The sequence below is a fragment of the Chiloscyllium punctatum genome, chromosome 18 (genome assembly GCF_047496795.1).
Source record: "Chiloscyllium punctatum isolate Juve2018m chromosome 18, sChiPun1.3, whole genome shotgun sequence".
Classification (NCBI taxonomy): domain Eukaryota; kingdom Metazoa; phylum Chordata; class Chondrichthyes; order Orectolobiformes; family Hemiscylliidae; genus Chiloscyllium; species Chiloscyllium punctatum.
This window is the reverse complement of record NC_092756.1, coordinates 6,395,600-6,402,592: the sequence shown is the minus strand read 5'-3', so window position 1 is coordinate 6,402,592 and position 6,993 is coordinate 6,395,600. Positions and strand designations below refer to the sequence as shown.

The following is a 6,993-nucleotide window of genomic DNA, read 5'->3' as shown; positions in this document are numbered from 1 at the left end:
TCAGCTGTAAATTAGGTTGAACTTTCTCAGCTTGACTTTCAACTGATCCTAAAAAAAACTCATCACCTGCAGGTAAATGTATTGCATTGCTTCTTGTTTTGCATAATTGCACCACCACCCCCGCCCCCCTCCCGCCTCAATACCGAAAATCCAAATTTCACGATAGTTCGACAAATGTTTGGAAACTGATTCGTGTTGGAATATGGTGGCTTTTTGTTTCTCGACATATAATCTATTCAATTAGACGTCTTGAAATTACTTCGGATTCTTCACAGTTGAAAATTTACTTTCGATTGAATGCAAAGCTCAATCTCCATGAAATCGAAATTCTGCAAAGGAATTAATGAATTTTAAAAGAGTCAACGCTGTGAGCAGGATTGGAACCTGCGCAGGGAGACCCCATTGGATTCCAAATCCAACGCCTTCACCTCTCGGCCATCACAACTGCACTTTCTTTGCCAATTTTCATAGTAAAAGAACTGAATTCATGAAATACGTAATTTGTTTGAAGAACAAATTGTCAAGACCCAAAGATTTCGCCAAATCCTTTGCAGAGACCCAGATGAACGTTACGTTAGCAGATTGACAGACTTTCACCGCAAACTAGATTCTGACACAGCTGAAGTTGTGGGAGTAATTCTTCGTCGAATTATAGAGTCACGGATGTAGACCACATGAAGAGAGGATCATTGTCTCACTGCGTCCGATCGATTTTGACTCAATTGCTCATCATCTGGTGCCAAAGTAGATATGCTGTTGTGTTTTAATATTCATCGAAATATCGTATTAGAAATATTGATGCTAAGTCCATAAACACCAGCTACATTCGTAAAAAAATATCGGAATTAGAAAGAATGCAGAACCAATTTACAGAAATGGATCCAGCAACTAATCCGTAAGTTCTGACATCAGGTAATGAACTTGTGAGCACAAGAGAGGAAGATTGACCGAAGATTTGGAACTTGAAATCGTCTTGACGGAATTATTTGCAAAGTTTTTGCGGTTGTTCTCGAGTCATCAAGTCCTTGAACAATACAACACGGAAAGTGGCCCTTCTTTCCAACTTGACCATGGTGGACAGTTATCCTAAATTAATAGGTCCCATTTGCCAACATTTGGCCCACATCCCTCTAAATCTTGTTTATCATATATCCATCCAGATGCCATTAAATGTTACAGTTGTACCAGTCTCCAACAATTTCTCTGGCAGCTCATTCTGGACACGACTGAAAAAGTTGCCCCTGACCTCCCATTTAAATCCTTACCCACTAATTTTAAAACAATGTTTTCTAAATTTTGACTTCCTCACCAGCAGGAAAACACCTTGATGAGTCAACCTATCCATGTCCTTCATGATTTAATAAATAGCAACGATTTGACTTTATCACACTTGTCAGGAAGGAAATGTGCGGAGATTATTATCGAAGGTTTGAAGTAGAAAGTCTGATTTACAGATTTTTAGAATTGCATCTTGGAGAAGTTTTTAATAAGTCATTGAAGTCTAGTAGCAGTTGTAGAAGTCTGTTGTGAAAGCTGCATAAGGATTTCAGGGCACGAGAACAAAGCATTATTTCCAATGTATTGTGGCTCAGTTCGACCGCACTTGGACGACAGTATGAGGAATTATAATCGTCAATTTAGGAAAGATACTAATGCCATATGAGGAATACCACGAATGGTGATTAGCCTTGATATCATGGATGAATGTTAGTCCTGTGAATTGAAATTGGGCAAATCCGGTCTTTTTTTTAACAGTTTCAAAACAAGAGAGGTAATCTCATTTAGAGTTGCAAAATATTTGAAGAGATAAACAGGGTGGTGCAATTAAATTTTGTTCCCTCATTGGTGGATCGAGAAGCAGGAGAGGACAATTTTAAAATGAAGCATTGTGAATTATGACCAGGATGAGAACTATTGATTTTTGTCTTAGCCTTGAGAAGTCTCGCTATTCAGCACTACAGTGAGCCTTGGATATTTGGTCTTTGAATGCATCACGATCAGCCTGACCCGCCAACACTTCCTGCATCACTATAGACCTGACCCCTCACACTTACCGCCTTAATATCAGTGTGAACCCCTCAAACTTACTGCATCACTACCCATCTGGCGTCCTCACATTTACTGCGTTTCTTTCACTTCGAGACCCTCATTTTGACTGCATCACTCTCAGCCTGACTGCCAAACACTTACTTTGTCACTATCAGTCACGCCCTTACACTTCCTATGTTACTATTATCCTGACTCCTGACACTTACTCTCTCACTATCAGCCTGACTCCATCACACTTATTATGTAAGTACCAGACTGACGCCTCACACTTACCGTATCACTACAACACTGCTTCCTCAAACTTACTATGTCACTATCACCTTGACCCTCTCACATTTACTGCGCCACAATCACACTGACCACCTACACCTACTGCTTCACTATGAGCTTCAACACACACACTTACAGCGTCACTACCAGCCTGAATCACTCACACTTATCACATGACAATCAGCATTACTCTTTCAAATTTATTTCATCATTATTAGGCTGAGGCACTCACACTGACAGCGTCACTAACAGCCTGACCCCATCATGCTTACTGCGTTGGTATCTCTCTGATCCCCTCAGAATTACTACGTCACAATCACTCTGACCCCCTCATACTTAATGCATCACTATCCCTCTGACACCCTCATACTTCTTGCATCACTCACACCCTGACACATACGCACCAACTGCATCCCTATCAGCCAAACCCCACTCACTAACGGCGTCACTCTCTCTCTAACCTGCTCACACTTAATGCGTCACCATCACCTTGACACTCTCTCACTTAGTGCATCAATATCAGCCTGACCCCCTCACGCTTACTGCTCAAATATACTTTGTCACTATCAGACTGACCCACTAATACTTACAGCATCACGATCACCTTGACCCCCCAAACTTAGTGCGTCCAGATCACACTAAACCTTTCACTCTCCTTGCGTCACATTCTGCCAGACCTTGCACACTTATCACTCTGACCTCCTCATATTTGCTGCATCACTATAACTCTATCCCACTCACACCGTGTGTGTCACTATCACCCTGAAAACTCATGCTCACTGCACCAGTATTCTCCTGACTCCATCACAATTAGTATATCATTATCAGCCTGACCTCTTACACTTACTGTGTCACTCTCAACCTGTCCCCTCACATTTCCTGTGTCACTCTCAATCTGACACCCTCAAAGTGTCTGCGTCACTGTCACCCCGAACACGTCACACTTACTGCATGGGTGTCTATCTGAAACCTCACGCTTATTGCATCACTATCATCCTGAGCGGCTCACACTTACTGCGTCATTAGCACACCAACACTCTTACCATTACTGCGTCACTATCGGCCTGACACCTCACATGTACTGCATCACTATTAGCCTGACCCGCTCACACGTTTTGCGTCACCACTACCTTGACCCCCCTCACAATTGCTGTGTCGCGATTAGCCTGAGCCCCTCACTATAATGCTGATCAAGCTCACAATTACAGCATCACTATCAACCTGAACCCCTCACACTTTTTCTGTCATTATCACCCTGAACCTCTCACATGTAATGCGTCACTGTCACACTGAGACACTCACATTTTCTGCGTCGTTATCAGCCGGACCCGCCGGCACACAGCGTCACTATCAACCTTGCCCCTCACACTTGCATGCCTCAATATCAGCGTGAACCCCTCACACTTACTGCATCACTGTCCATCTGCCATCCTCACACTTCCTGCACCAGTTTCACCTTGACATCCTCATTTTTACTGCGTCACTATCAGCCTGACAGCCACACACATATTGCGTCACTATCAGTGACGCCCTCGCACTTCCTATGTTAATATCACCCTCACTTCTAAAACCTACTGCGTCACTGTCAGCCTGACTCCATCACACATTTTGTGCCAGTACCAGACTGATGCCTCACGCTTACCATGTTACTAAAACTCTGCCCCATCACACTGTTTGCGTCACTATCAGCCTGACCCCTCAGACGTATTGCGTCAATATCACCCTGACCCACTCACACGTTTTGTGTCAGTTTCAGTCTGACGTGTCGCACTTACTGTATAACTAAAGCTCTCCCCCTCACACTGACTGAGTCATTCTCAGCCTGACCCCTTCATACTTACTGCGTCAATATCAGTCTGACCCCTCAGACTTACTGTGTCACTCTCACTCTGATCCTCTCTCATTTACTTCGTCACTCTCACCCTGACCTCCTCACATTTATTGTGTCACTATCACCCTGACCCACTCACACAGTCTTTGCCATTTTATTGCGTCCCCATCAGCCTAACTGCCACACACTTATTGCATCACTTTCAATCACGCCCTCACGCTTCACATGTTACAATCACCCTGAATCCTTACACTTATTGTGTCATTATCAGGCTGACCCTTCACACTTACTGTGTCACTATCAGCCTGACTCCATCACATTTATTGTGTCAGTATCAGACTGACGCCTCACACTTATCTTGTCACTAAAACACTGCCCCATCACATTGACTGTGTCACTATCAGCCTGACCCCCTCACACTTCCTGCAACACTATCGCAATGCCCGTCTCTCAGTTACGACTTCATTTACACCCTGACAAACCCACACTTGCTGTGGCACTATCACACTGAGGGCGATACACTTCGTGTCACTGTCATCCTGACCCCTTACACTAACTGCGTCACTATCACACTGGTATCTCCCACCCACTGTGTCACTATCATCCTGAGCCACTTACACCTATTGCGTCACTATCACTTTGACCCCAACACACTAACTGCATCAATATCAGCCTGACCATTTCACACATACTGCGCCAGTACCAGGCTAACTCCCTCAAATATACTGCGTCACTATCAGGCTGACTCCCCACTCTTACTGCATCAAGAGCATTGTGCCCCCATACACTTACAGCATAACTATCATCCTGACAACGTAACACTTACTGCGTCAAGATCAGCCTGATGGCCTCAAACTTAATGCGTTACTATCAGCTTCAACACTCACATTTACGGCGTCACTTCTAGCACTGCCCCGGCACACTTACTACATCCCTAACTGCCTTACCCCCTCGCATTTACTTCATCACTATCAGCCTGAGACACTCACACTTACAGCTTTACTACAACCTGGCCCTATGAGTGCATCTACATCACTGTCACCCCGACCCCTTGCCCATACTGCGTCACTATAAGCCTGGCCCCTCAAATGTTCTGCGTCACTATCACACTGGCATCTCACACTCACTGTGTCAGTATCACCCTGACCCTTCACAATTACTGCATCACTACAACCTGAACTCCTGAAAGCATGTGCGTCACTGTCACCCTGACCCCATCACATTGCCATGTCACCATCACAATGACAGTCTGCTTCACTGTCATCCTGACACCTCACACTCACTGGACCATTACCATCCTCCCCCTCATAGTGACCTGTCACTGTCATCCAGAGCCGCTCACACTTATTGCGTGCCTATCACTCTGCTCCCAACACACTTACTGTGTCACTATCAGCCTGGCACTCGCACACTTCCCGCATCACTATCAGCCTGACCCTTCAAAATTTCACCGTGTCTATCAGTCTGACTCCTCACATTTCCTGCATCACTATCACCTTGTCACTTAACACTTACTGGCCAGTATTAGCCTGACGCCCTCAACATACTGCATCAATATCAGCCTGAACACTCACACACACTCTGTCAGAATCATGCTGACCCCCTCACACTCACTGCATCACTATCACCCTGTCCCCTCTCACTTCCTGCATTATGATCACTCTGACTCACTGACACTTACTGCATCACTATCAACCTGACCCCTCACACATAGTGTGACACTATCAACCTGACCCCACCACACTTGCTGCATCTCTATCAGCCTGACCCCCTCACACTTACTGCTTCACTATCAGACTGACCCCTCACACTTACTGCATCACTAACAGCCTGACACCTCACACTTACTCTGTCACTATTCCCCTCACACCTCACTTTTATTGGCCACTATCTGCCTGACGCTCTCAACTTACTGTGTCAGTACCAGCTTGAACGCACACACGTACTCCCTCACTATCACCCTGACTGTCTCACACTCACTGCGTCAGAGTCTGCCTGACACCATCACACTTACTACGTCACTTTCACCCTCCCACTTTATGCGTCAGGATCAGCCTGACACAGTAACACTTACTGCATCACTATCAGGCTGATCTCCTTCCAATTACTGCGTCACTATCAGCCTGACCACTCACTCTTACTGCGTCACTGTCACACTGACCCCTCACACGAAGTGCTTCACAATCACCCTGACCACCTCACACTTACTGCGTCACGATTGGTCTGATCCCTCAGACTTACTGCATCACTATCACTCTGACCCCCTTCACTGCGTAACTATCGGCCTGATCCACTCACACAGTCTGCATCACTAACACACTGACACCTCATCCTCATTGTGTCATTATCATCCTCACTCCATCAGTCACTGTCAGCCTGATTCCCTGTAATGGAGAATTATCATTTTTTGTGAAATCTGTGAAAGCATGGTTGAAACAAAGATGTATGGACCTAACTTTGCAAAAAGACAGAAAAAATGTAAAGTTCAACCTAATTTACAGCTGACTCTCAACGCCAATAATCTATTATATCAGCATTCAATGAATTTTGAAAAAAAACAACTCCATGTGTGGAAAGGAACTCGACTGATCCAGGTTCCTGGCTTGAGGTGTGATAAGGCAAGGCGATATATAGTATAAAGGGAATATGTGAAAACCGTCAGGCTCCATTTTATGAGGCGTCTTGCAAATGTGTCGGGTCCATTCTGCCAATTTCAAAACTAAACTTTTTCTTTGCTCTTCATAGCATTTGCGTCGAGTCGATTGAAATTCCACGGCAGTAAACTCGGGGTCTCGTCTGGTACCCTGCGACTGGGTAAGATTTTGAAGATTCCCAGGAGGTGT

The 6,993-nt window shown here is 45.0% G+C and overlaps 1 non-coding gene across 1 annotated transcript; it reads right to left on the bottom strand.

Moving 5' to 3' along the window:
* Window positions 1–363: 363 nt before the first annotated feature.
* trnap-ugg (transfer RNA proline (anticodon UGG)) lies at window positions 364–445 on the bottom strand. The gene has a single exon. It is a non-coding gene; the product is annotated as a tRNA-Pro (tRNA).
* Window positions 446–6,993: the final 6,548 nt, after the last annotated feature.